Below are 12738 nucleotides of genomic sequence, written 5' to 3' on the forward strand. Positions count from 1 at the left end.
AACTTTGCTTTTCTCACCATTGTTGAAAATACCCTACTCAGGTTTCTTAATTACTTTGGGGAGTCCAGTCACTTCTGTACCTTGGGGACACTAGTGGACGCACTTGCTCTGTCCAGAGATGATACTCAATTGACTAATTTGAGCTGCCAGCACTCAAAAGATGGGCTTGATGCTGACATACCATTAAATTGGTCACCCCTTGGAACTGCCTGTGCGGTTTCTCTTCTTCCATCATCCTGACTGCTCTTCATTTTTGTGGGATAAGGGTACCAGTGAGCAGCCTTAGGCTTTGTGTTCAGGCCAGAATCCTTTCCTGGGCACCACCACCACGAGGGCCACCGACAGTTGCCCAGGCTGTGCACTGCACAACTCACAGCCATAGGCGTACGCAGAGAGCCCCGGAGCTGTGCCACGACCCTCAGAGCAGCTCTTCACAGCACTCCTAGGAGAAGCCAAGGACCCAGCCACCCTGAGGGAACGACGGGTGCAACTGGCTTTGCGTCCCAGAGGTCCTAAATCCAGTGCCTCCAGAGGCCTGGACATCATATAAATGAATAAAGCAGGTTGTATATAAATATGGGCTTCCCTGCTGGCTCAGACGGTAAAGAATCTGCCTGCAATGCGGGAGACCTGGGTTTGATCCCTGGGTTGGGAAGATCCCCTGTTGAAGGGAACAGCTACTCACTCTAGTATTCTGGCCTGGAGAATTCCATGGACTGTATAGTCCATGGGGTCACAAAGAGTCGGACATGCCTACTATATAAGAAGTAGGCAATGGTGAGGCAAGCATCTGCTCTGCAGAAAGACATTCAGGTTCAACCTAAGAAATAAACGTTCACACTGCTATATACAAAATATAAAATAGATAAAACAGCAAGGAAGCTAGGGGAGCTTTATTGATACTAGTCAAAATAGACTTTAAGACAACATTATTTGCACAGGGAGCTAGATTCAATATCTTATAATAACCTATAATGGAAAAGAATCTGATAAAGAATATAGATACATATATATTCCTATATATAAGTTTGAAACACTTTGCTATACACCTGAAACAATTTAAATCAACTCCTCTTCAATTTTTAAAAGTCGCTCTATACCCCCCTCCAAAAAAACCCAAAATAGACAGGGAGTCAGAGGGATCACCAGATCCAGTCCCGTGTTAAGCAATGTCTGCAAAGCAGGAGAGTGGCCAGCTGGCAAACCGAGGGTGATGCAGCAGTTTTACATGAATATTCTTTGTAATGTGCCCGTGTGAAAGGCCCCATTACTCCTCACACCACTGGCAAGAGGATAACTAAGAAGGTCCCAATACAAGATGCCAATCAGTTGAAGGTCATGTAATCGGGGCTGGGGTAGGGAGGGACGTTTATGTGCCAAGTGACGTGGGAAGGCCGAGGAGAGGCAGCTGCCTGGTGACTAGTGATCCTGAGCTGGACTGTCCTCGTCTGTGTTACTGGGCAGCTCCTTAATCCATCATGAGGTGAGAGGATAAATATGTAAAAGTCTCCATTTAAACTAGTAGGACTTCATCAAATGTAAGACTCTTTCTTCGTCTCTCGAGGGGCGGGTGTCAAGAATGCCTGTTGAATTTACTTTCGCTCTAGAATTCTCTGAAAATATCTGACAAGAATCCCACTTATCCACAACGGTTTTGGGGAGGGGGTGGAGTTTACAGTTAATTTACTATCTGTATCTGTTTGAGAACCACCTAATTTATGTTTTTTACTGCTTTTAAAAAGTTAGATTATCTTAAAATATATTTACAAATGAAAACCATATTTACATAATTTCGTCTCTCTTCCATGACTGCTGACCACATCTTAAAACTCCCTGGACCCTGTACCTTATAAGCTCTGGCCTCCCCCAACCCCAGTAAGCTCTGTAATCCTCGTCTAGTCACTTAACCTCTCCGAGCCCCATTTCTTACCTGTAAAAACCCCTAAAATTCTGAAGTCCTTAAATTATGTATCAATACAATGCCAAGGCAGTAACACCTAACCTACAGGTTTCTTTTTAGATCAAATCCCTGATGATCACTTGCTTCCTTGGCACTGGGCACTCTCTGAAGTCAGAGGCACACTGCAGAGATGTCACACAAAAATCTGCCGTTGGAACTTTTCGGTTGCTTGTGTTCCAGTTAAGTGAGAATCTGCTAAATGCTGATTTTCTTCTTTCTAGTCGTGTGAAATGATTTCTGCCCCTGCTGCATTTCCAGATCATTAAAACGTTCTGGTTATTTATGTGCCTGAAACCTTCAGATATAACTAGACGTTTTTTTCCCTTCCTATGATATGTGAATTCATATTGTCAGTAACCCAGCCCTAAGCATCTCGCTGATGGGCATGCAAGCAAACCCCCATGGTGTTTTCCTTTGTGGGTCTGTAATTTTTTCTGAGACCCCCCTTTCCGAAGCCTGTTCCTCTGCTCAGAGCCCCCTCCTGTGGCCCCAAACACCGGGCGTTGTTTTCTCTCCTTGTTGGGTGCTCACTGCAGGGTCCTTGCAGGCTGAAAGATCATTGTCCTACTTAGCTCAGTGAATGACTTCATAGAATTTGAATTAAGTGGTGAATAAACAAACATCACGAACACTACCTTGAAAAGTAGCTGCCTGGAACTCACTGGCATTTGGTTCCTATGATGTAAGAAGAAGCATTTCATTAGCTCCTTGGAAATCTTCATCATCATCCATCCTGGTCAGATCACCTTCTGGCCCTTGTCCCAGCCTTGTTCTCACTCGTCTCACTTCTGTGCTCTTGGCCGGCCAGCCTCCGAGCCTCTCATGGACCAGCACGGCCAAATCCGAAAGCTTCATCTTTGGCTGGGAAATCTCCAGATAGGAACTGCTACCCGCCCCCCTCTGCCCTGCTTAGTCGGCTTAGGCCCGACCCGGCTCCGGCCTGCACCTGCTGTCCCCTTGTGCGATTCTGACCCCCCGGCCCCCGACGGGCAGCGCCGATTCCTGCAGAGCTGAGCCCACCACAGTGCCAGGGCAGTCTCTCAACTGAACGGGGCCTCCTGGAAGTTAAAGAGTCAAGAAATCGTCCTACTCCCCCCCGCCCCCACCCCTGCCAAAATGGGATGACAGAGAGCCCCTAGGGTTTGTGTGAATTGAGTGTTGGCTCCTCATTGAAAAGCACATCCAGGACTGTGTGTTAGCAAAGACTAGGGGATAAGGCGTTGTCTTTAGTGCTTTCATTCAGCGATGAAACAGATCATCTGATGCGTAATAGTCAGCATATCTCGAGGTAAGCGGTGAAGAGAGAGTGGTTGATGTGCCGAGCATGGCAAAGCTGTTCTTGCTCTGTCGGCAAGGACGTGGAGAAAGGGACACCTTTGTGCACTGTGGTGGGGATGTCGATTCATAGAGCCATTGTGGAAAATAGTATGGAGGTGCCTCAAAAAATTAAAAGTAGTAGAAGTACCATGCAATCCAGCAACCCCACTCCTAGTCTACATCCAAAGGAAATGAAATCACTCTCTCAAAGGGCTGTGTGCACGCCCATGTTCATTGCAGCATAATTCACAATAGCCAAAATCTGCAAACAGCCTGAGTGTCTGTCCACAGATGAATGGATAAAGAAGCTGAGGTCTGTGTGTAAATACACACATACATACGCACAAGAGAATATTATTTAGCCTTTGGTAAAAAAAAAAAGAAAATCCTGATGTTTGTGGCAACATGGATAAACATGGAGGACATTATACTAAGTGAAATAAGCCAGACCGAGAAAGACAAATATTACATATTCTCACTTATTTGTGGCATCTAAGGAAAAAAGTCAAACTCATAGTAACAGAATGGAACAGTGGTTACCAGAAGCTGAGGGGTAGGGCCAAAGGAGAGATACTGATCAAAGGGTACACACTTTCGGTTATAAGATGAATAAGTTCTAGAGACCTAATGTACAGCATGGTGGCTGTAGCTAATAATAGCATATAATATACTTGAAATTCACCAAGAGCGTAGAGCTCAAGAGTTCCCACCACATACCCAAAAATAAAAGACAGCTGTGGGAGGTGACAGATAATGTTCATTTGTTTTCAGTGGTGATCATTTCATAGTGTACACATATATCAAAACATCTCATTGTCTACCTTAAATGTATCCAGTTCTCATTTGCCATCAATAAACAAACAAACAAGATGGAGACAGGTTATTGCCAAGGCTCTGGTACCTTTCTCTGGGCTTGTTTCCCGGCTTCTCTCACTCTCCAGAGAAGGGGAAGTTTCCCCCAGGGAATGGCAGTAGGGTAGGCGTATGTACATATGGCCCCTTCAGGCGGACCTTAGGTTTTCCTAAGTGTCAATGTATTTCAGACTTCTGCTCACTCACTGTCTTTATCTTTTGCTTTTCCCGTATCTTTCAGTGTCTCTCTCCCTCCCAGTGTTTTGTGACAGATCTTATTTTGATAGTGCTCAACAAAAGGGAAGACTGACCCAAAAGGATTCTGAAAAAAAAAAAAAATGGCATTTGTTATGAGGTCTCCACCACAGGGTGCAGTGAAGAATGTCCCTGTGTCGTGCTGCTGGGCCCAGAGGCCAGCAGGGAAATGATGGAATCTTCTTGTCTGAAAGTTTTTAGAGGCGATGAAAGCCGTTAATGTTCCTGGAGTGGCTTAGGCCCAGTTTTTTAAAGAAGCAGTAAGACAGGCATGATTGTCTTTGGACAGCGCTTTCAGGATGTCATACTGCAGAAGGCGCTTGGTGCTGCATGGGCAGACGATGCCCACAGCGTTCCGAGCCCGAGCGTGATTCTTGCGGGGGTGGGGGGCGTCTCTGGAACGTGGCCTGACCAAGAAACGCAAAGCACTCCCCCACCCCGAAGCACAGAGCCAGCCCTGTGGCGTCCCCTCATTTACCGCCGAGACAAACCTCTGAAGTCGAGCAGGCCAACTTTAGGAGCTGAGGAGCATCAACCATGAGGGGCTGGGAAAACCACAGTCGGGACGTTGGCTGTAACTACACATGGGGTCTTGCGCAGGCCAGTCAGCCTCCTTGAGCTTCTGTTTCCTCATTCATTCATTCATCCTGTAAATGTTCATCAGAGGCTGTGCCGGGAGACGGTGTTCTGGGTGCTGGATGAGACCAGGGGACACAGCAGAGCTGGCATTCCAGTAGGAGAAGGAGAGAGAGGAGAGAAATAAATACGGCGTGGACTTTGTCAGATGCCGCCGGGGAAAATAAAACAGGGGAGGGGGTTAAGGACCAGCAGGGGTCAGATATTGCCATTCTGAATAGAGTGGCCAGGAGAGGCCTGATTGGAGGATGACTTTTCAAAAATGTATTTGTTTATTTTATATTTGCTGCATCGGGTCTTAGTTGCAGTACGTGGGAGCACATGGGATCTTAGCTGCAATGCGAACACTCCTCTCTTAGTAGTGGCGCATGGGCTTAGTCACTCGGAGGCATGTGGGACCTTCGTCCTCTGCCTGGAAATCGAACCTGTGTCTACTGCCTTGGAAGGTGGATTCTTAACCACTGGACCACCAGGGAAGTCCCTGGGGAATGATTTTTGTATAAAGGCCTGAAGAAGGTGAGGGAGACAGCCATGCTGAGCTGTGGAGGAAGAGTGATGCAGGGGGAAGGGATAGCAAGGAAGAGGCCCTGGGGCGAGCACGGCCTGGCCTGTTTGATGCACAATAGTAACGTGAACACAGGGTCCGTGGGAGGTGGCACAGCAGAGAAGAATCGGGGACAAGCAGGGCACATCACCTTTCCTTGGAATGAGCTGGGAGGCCAGTGGAGGGTTTCACAGGAAAAGATAACTTTGACTGCTGGGTGAGGATAAATTGAAAGAGGACAAGGGCAGAGCGGGGAAAGCCTTGAAGATGCTGAGGCAGCAAAACCAGGCCTGACATGAAAGCCCAGATAGCTGCGGAGTGGTGATCAGTGCTAGATTCTGATAGTATTTTTTTTTTTTTTTTAATTTGCAAACATCTGTTTGTTTGGCTGCGCGGCTTGAGGGATCTTAGTTCTCTGATCAGGGATCAAACCTCGGTCCCGTGCAGTAGAAGTATGGGGTCCTAACCACTGGACCACCAGGGAAGTCCCTCTGGTAATATTTTGAAGGTAGAGCTTATGGGATTATTCTGTAGATTAAATACAGGGTGAAAGAGAGTTAAGGATGACTCCAAGGTTTGGGTAGACTGTTGGGAGAAGGAAGTTGCTGTTACCTGGGATTGGTGAAAGCCTGAAGGAAATAGGTTTCAGATGGTACGGGTGGGGCAGGATTAGGAGTTCTGTTTTGTACATAGTAAGTCTGAGATGCCTATTAACATCTAGGTGGAGTTGTCTGCCACACAGTAAGGATATACAGGTGTCCGATTCTTTGAGACCTCATGGGCTGTAGCCTGCCAGGCTCCTCTGTCCATGGGATTCTCCAGGTACGAATACTGGAGTGGGTTGCCATTTCCTTCTTCAGGGGATCTTCCCTACCCAAGGATCGAACCCGGATCTCTTGCATCGCAGGCAGATTCTTTACCATCTGAGCCACCAGGGAAGCCCTTTCAGAGTTGTCTGCTACACAGTAAGGATATACATGACTGAGATTCATGGGAGAAATCTAGCCTGGAGATAGAATTTTAATACCAGAGTATTGGGGATATTGAAAGTCCCAAGACCACATACAAATGCCAAATGAATAAGTATAGACAGAAAAAAAAGAGAGAGTGGTCTTAGGATTGATTCTTGAGTCTTTCCAGAACTCAGAGGTCAGAGAGAAAAAGAGGAGGCGATAGAGTAAACCAAGAAAGAGCAGCTATTGAAGTAGAAAGCAAAGAAAAAAAAAAAAGTGTAATGTGTCAGAAGCCAGGTAATGAAAGTATTTCAGGGTGAAGAGAGTGATCAACTATGTCAGATGAAGTTGGTAGTGAGCTAAAGTGAAGGCTGAAAATTGACCATCCAGTAATTTGGAAGCCATTCATGATTTCGTTGAGCATTTGGGAAAGCAATAGGGCAAATCCAGTTGGGTTCTGTTCTAGAGAGAAGAAGAGAAGTATTTGAAGAAGCTCATGTAGGCTACATTTTTTTTTTTTTTTTAGCCTTTGTTTTAAAGCGAGTAGAGAGGTGAGCCAGAAACTGGAGGGAAATAGAGTCACAAGAGATTTTCTTTGGGCTTTTGTTTTCAGGAGGGAGAAATTCCAGCACACTTGCCCCCGAAGATAAAGATTATCAATACTCACTCATACCCAATTTTCCTCTCTTTCGTGCACACACAGGAAGACCTCATTCACAGTCAGGAGTGCTGGGTAACCAGATCCAGCCAGTAAGAGGTGAGAGGAAGTCACACGTCACTTCTAGCCCGAGGCAGTTAAGAGTAGGCCTGAGCTCTTCCTGTCCTTTTGTATCCGTTGAACTGGTGTCAGCGAACTCCTAGGTGGTGGAACCACAACCCAGATTCTTGAGTCACTGTTGGAGGAGAGCCATCTGACTCAAATCAGACTGAACACGAATGAGGGATTAACTTTTCTGTTAAGGCATTAAGACTTGGTGTTTGTTTGTTTGCACAGCAGAGCTCATCTTGACTCATACTTGGGTGGATAGGAAAGTTCCAAAAGAGAGAGAAAACTTGCTGATATGGGAAACATAAGACTAGTCCCTAAAAGAATTGCTCTTGAGGACTTGAAAGAGGGTAGGATCTCCTGAGCAAATGGGAATACTCAACTTAGCAAGGTTCATCCTTCAGAATTGATGGAGTTGAACTGGATGATCCCTGGATACCTAGCCTAGGCGACAAGTTGATGGTCGTTGAATTTTTCGAGGTTCCTACTGGAGGGAGAGAAAAAAAAAATCCTGTAGGTCAGGGAGAGAGGCAAGATGTTTGGATTGAGAGGTAGAGAAAGACCAGGGAGATGGAAGGCAGATTGGTCTGGAAAGGAGAGAATCATTCGGCTTCAGAAGAGATGTGAGCTCACTTCTCTTCTCTTTGAAAATCCTCCCTGACCTTTTGGAGGTGGTCTTATGAGAGTTCACAGATGACAGCTCAAGAGCTGTGGAACCCCTTGGGCTATTTGATAACCTAGAACACAGACAGCTTGTAGAAAATGTAGATCACTATTCTACAACCATTTCAGAAGTATCTTGAAAAAAATTATTTTCATTTAATGACCTCAATGTCCATGTGTGTACGCAGGGAGTAACAATACTGGGCAACAATTTGCCTTTCAAGTCTGCTCTTCAGATTAATGAAATGTGATAAGTTAAACTTCTTGGAAGGATGGTGCTATATAGACAGTAGGTGTTATTATTCCCCTAGAAGGAAAGCACAACCTTCTCTGATGAAATGACTCTTAGCTCAGAGTCCTCATTAAAAGCTGTGGTGCAATTTTCCAAGTTGCATTAGTGAGACTTGGCAGCAGATGAAAAAAAAAACGAATAAAAAATAAGTCAAAATATCCCAGGTAACTACTTGCTGGCAAGTAAGAAGTTTTCAAGTCCTAGAATCATGCTGATAATTTTGAACTGCCTGAAGGCAGAACATATTTATAGTTACACAGAGGTGACTTCCAGCCCTGAAATCTGGGCCTCCGTCTCACATGGGGGTGCAATAAAAGCAAAGCCACAAAATGGGGTGCTAATACTATTGTGATTCCATCTCTGAAGACTGCTTAGTGGCACTGCTACAGAGGTAAGGAAATCTGGGGTGAAAATAGCCACAGCAATAGCTAATTTTAAAACTGAAATAGATAAGCTATTTCCAAACCTCTTACATTTTCTAAATCCTGAGGCCAGTAAGTCCTATTTAAAGAACTTTAAGCAGAGATGTGTTCCTCTTTTGGCATAGTAGAAGGAGTTGAGTAGACAAAAAACTAAGACCTGTCTAAGAATTATTTTTAAGTGACCTGATTTCAAAGCCATTTTTAAGACTTTCTTTGACTATACCTATTTCCCCCTGTATAATGTAGGATGAAAACAGTCATCAACATTTTAAAATAGGTCCATTTATAAAACCTTTAACAGTAAAGTTGTTTGAAATTTTGTAGAAGTAGTTTCCAGTGTATCTATTCATTTTAAAACTCTTCTCTCTATATGAATTAAACGTCCGGTACATTTCTTTCTTTGCCCTGTTATGGAATCTCTTAGCTATTTCAATTAAAATCAGTAATAGCTTTAAAGACAAGAGTTCAGACCTGTAAAGTTCTTCACTTGATCAGGAATCAGAAGTATTATTTTTGTCATATTTAATCATAGAACCCAGGCCTTTAACAGGATACTTAATTAAGCTTTTAATTCATGATAAGAAGTTAAATAGCACTTGGGAGGGCTTTTTCAAAATTATTTCCACTTCCCATCCAGCTTACCCCCCCAAAAAAAAAAGAAAAGTGTGATAGACGTAACAGCTGTCAGCCAGGGGTATTGTAGGGCATGCCAGCATGAGCTGGCAGCAAGCCATCGTCCAGTTAGCACGGCTTTGTCGACGCAGCGTCATCACTCTTGAGTACAGAGTTGAGTCACTCGTGGTGTGGTGGTACTTCAGTTGAGCCAGTGCTTCCTCGAATAGGTTTCTTGCTCACTGTTATTACCTGCCCTCCTTTGCCAACAAAAGTGCAGGACCATTTAGACTGAAAGCCGAACAGAAGAGAAACATTGATTATAGATCTCATTTCTCTTTGCTTCCTGAAAACTGAGATTGCAATTAAACAGTGAAAGCATGGTGTGTTTTTTAAATGAGTTACAAGAAAATACAGTTTCCACACCAAAATACTCAAGAGTTGGAATCCAAGAATCGGTTTTGATTCTGTCTTTTCTTTGGCAGCTCTACCATTTGGCACAAATGGGAGGATATCAGTAAAATTACCTAATCATTTTAATGGATTCACATTCCATTCAGAAACTTGGAATGTCCCCAAACGTCTTCAGGTTTCAGCTCTGTCAGGGTGTCCGTGACATTTCTGGAGGTGTTCTATACAAGCAGACAGCTTTGGGAAGGGACCCTTCTTACGGTGAGAACACCTGGAATCTTGGTTGGACAAGCTGTAAACCAGGAAATTGATTCAGAAAATTCCTGAATAAAAGGGAACATATCCAGGCGTTGTAGTGGTATGTGGTTTTCAGTAGAAAAGGCTGTTCTTAGAAACACGGAGAAAGTGAAATCGTTGTTGGCATTCATCAGTTAATACCTTTCTGCTTCTTTCCTTGTTTGTTTGGGTTCTTAAGCAAATCATAGGCCAGACAAAGGAGTAGATTGGTTTTGCTTTCAGGGAGCAAGTAAACAATGGCACTTTTGGTTTCCTGGTATTTCAGAAGTTTTTTTTTCATTTACTTGGTACGCATAGTAAAATCTTTCATTGTGCCATCGACTCCTCAGATATGTTGACAGTCTCTCTCACTGACGTTGGCACCTCTTCAGAGCTCACTGGTGATGCAGTGAGCTTTCCTGTCTGAGCTGGACTTCTGTGTGCAGCCTGGCAAAGGCTGTGTGTGAAAAAGTGAGCGCGTTCAGCACCCTGGGTGGGATGGAGCCAGGCCCTTGATGTGAGCACGTTTCTTGACTGATTGGCAGCACAGAGAACTGGCAGCTGTTCCCAGGCAAGCCGAAAAGTTGGCCCGGGTTTGGAAAAAAAAGGCTGGGGTTTAGCCAACAGAAGATTCCTGAGTTTAGAAGGAAATCAAAGGAAGGATATGGAAGGTCACAATTACAGGCCTCCAACTTGTTGAAGTAACAACGATTTCATTTTGTCTTCTGCTGCATAGAGAAGAGTATTAAGTAAATGTCATCGTTACTCATTTTGTCCTGATTCTTTATTTCTGAGTCTCCATTTTTGTTCTCTTGGTTTGTTTATGTTTTTATTTCTCCAGATGCAAAACCGAATGACAGATTATTCTTCCTAAAAGTAGTATAAGGATGATGCTCTTTGCAGAGGTGGCATCAGCAACCAGAAAGAAGTAAAATAAGCAGGTCTCAGAGCGCGGCCACATGCACGTGGGCCAAGCCGTGTCGAATGGCACCAGTTGGGATGGAGTTACGTACCCTCTGACTTCTCATGACTTATCTCCTATAAAAGAGAAGGGTGGGGAAAACAGGAATGTTCCTAAAAGGCCAGGAAAATGTCTGCCGAGAGAGAAGCTCCTCAAGGGTCTCGCTCTGTAATGATAAGCGGTCTCGTACCACATGAGACACCGTCACATTTGCTTCATTCTTCCTTCCAAGGAACACCCTAGGCTATGTGAGAATATTCTTTCTGCCAAGCAGAGCTCTTCTATCCCAGGAATAAAGTGGTACCCTACAACTAGGAAGGTGGGAAGATTAAAAATGTGGACCACCATTATTCAGAGGTAAGAAATATGCAGGGTTCTAAGAGAAGATGTTTGAAGCACACCTTTTGTAACTCTGGGGATTTGGGTGGCAGGAGACTTAAATCCTTCAGATTTGTAAGATATTCATGGGGAGAAATGAGATGACCTTTCCAAGTTCTGTTCAGCAGTCTCTCCTTGACTCCTGTTTGAGGCTATTATGGTAGACGTCGACCAGATGTTCTTACTTGCTAGCAGAAGAAATAGTATCCTGGCTACATGTTGGGCATCTTAGCTCTCTTCAAGATTTTTATAATAGTGCAAGATGCTGGACACTGGGGTAGGGTAGAAACAAACACAGAATTACCTCCAGAGATGTGTGTGTGTTTAAAGGACAAACGGGTCCTTTAAGCCTTTAAGATGGCTTAAGTACAGTACTTCATAGAAAAAGAGAATGGACTTGGGGGTCTTAACTTAGAAATATCAAATAAGACCATCTCCTCCAAAGAGCTTACAATATATTAATAGTTGAATAATCAAGGCAAACCATAGAAATCAAAAGGTGTGAACAATTCAAAAGCATTTGTAGATGCCATGCCACGCCACGTGTTAGCCATTGTTTTTGCTGCTGAGGTTCCGATGGGGTGCTGGGATGGGGTTTTCCTTCCATCTCCTAAAACCAACTCTCACACGGATTGATCAGACTTTCTCAGGGAATGAGAAGAGAGAGATCCTTCAGGAAAGGATGCTGATATGACAAAGGTCCCAAAAGAAGCAGTAACAGGGCCTTGAGGAGTCATCTCTGAATAGCACAAAGGGTACGTTTGGGGAAATAATTCAAAATAGGGTCAGATTCCGTGGGGCCTTCCTATGAAAGAATAAAGTTTAGACAAAAGAATTTAGTCTTGATTGAGTAGCCAATAGTTGTGAGCCAAAAAGTGAGCCCAAATGGAACATGATAAAAAGGAATTTAAGGAATAGCTGTCTAGCAGTGGAATGTTGGATGGATGGGTTCCTAGACTACTCCAGACAGAGGGCATGGTCAGAAGGCTCCCCTGGTCCCAACATGAACCGACAGTGGTTTGTGCCTGGTGATGAGCTGGGAGATCCCGAGAACCGAGTGTGGGACTCATCAGTGGAGAGAGAGGCTGTCCAGCCTTCGTGTGTATCTATGGCACTTTATATATTCACAGGGCACCAAGAGTGCACAGCTGGTGATACCGATATGAGGAACATAGGCCCATGGGGCGGGGCTGAGACAACTGGGAATTGCTGACCCCTCTGAGAAAAGAGATGGCTTCCCTGGTGGCTTAGAGGTAAAGAATCTGCCTGCCAAGCAGGAGACTCAAGTTCAATCCCTGGTTCGGGAAGATCCCCTGGAGAAGGAAATGGCAACCCACTCCAATATTCTTACCTGGAGAATCCCATGGACGGAGGAGAGCGGAGGGCTACAGTTCACGGGGTCGAAAAGAGTCAGACATGACTGAGCAACTAGACAGCAAC

General features: G+C 44.6%; 1 protein-coding gene across 2 annotated transcripts in view; it reads left to right on the forward strand.

Annotated features, from left to right (window-relative positions):
• The window catches only part of BACH2 (BTB domain and CNC homolog 2), a 374567-nt gene that overhangs the window by 287552 nt on the left and 74277 nt on the right, over positions 1 to 12738 (forward strand). The window lies entirely within an intron of this gene.

Source organism: Cervus elaphus, chromosome 28, assembly GCF_910594005.1.
Source record: "Cervus elaphus chromosome 28, mCerEla1.1, whole genome shotgun sequence".
Lineage (NCBI taxonomy): Eukaryota > Metazoa > Chordata > Mammalia > Artiodactyla > Cervidae > Cervus > Cervus elaphus.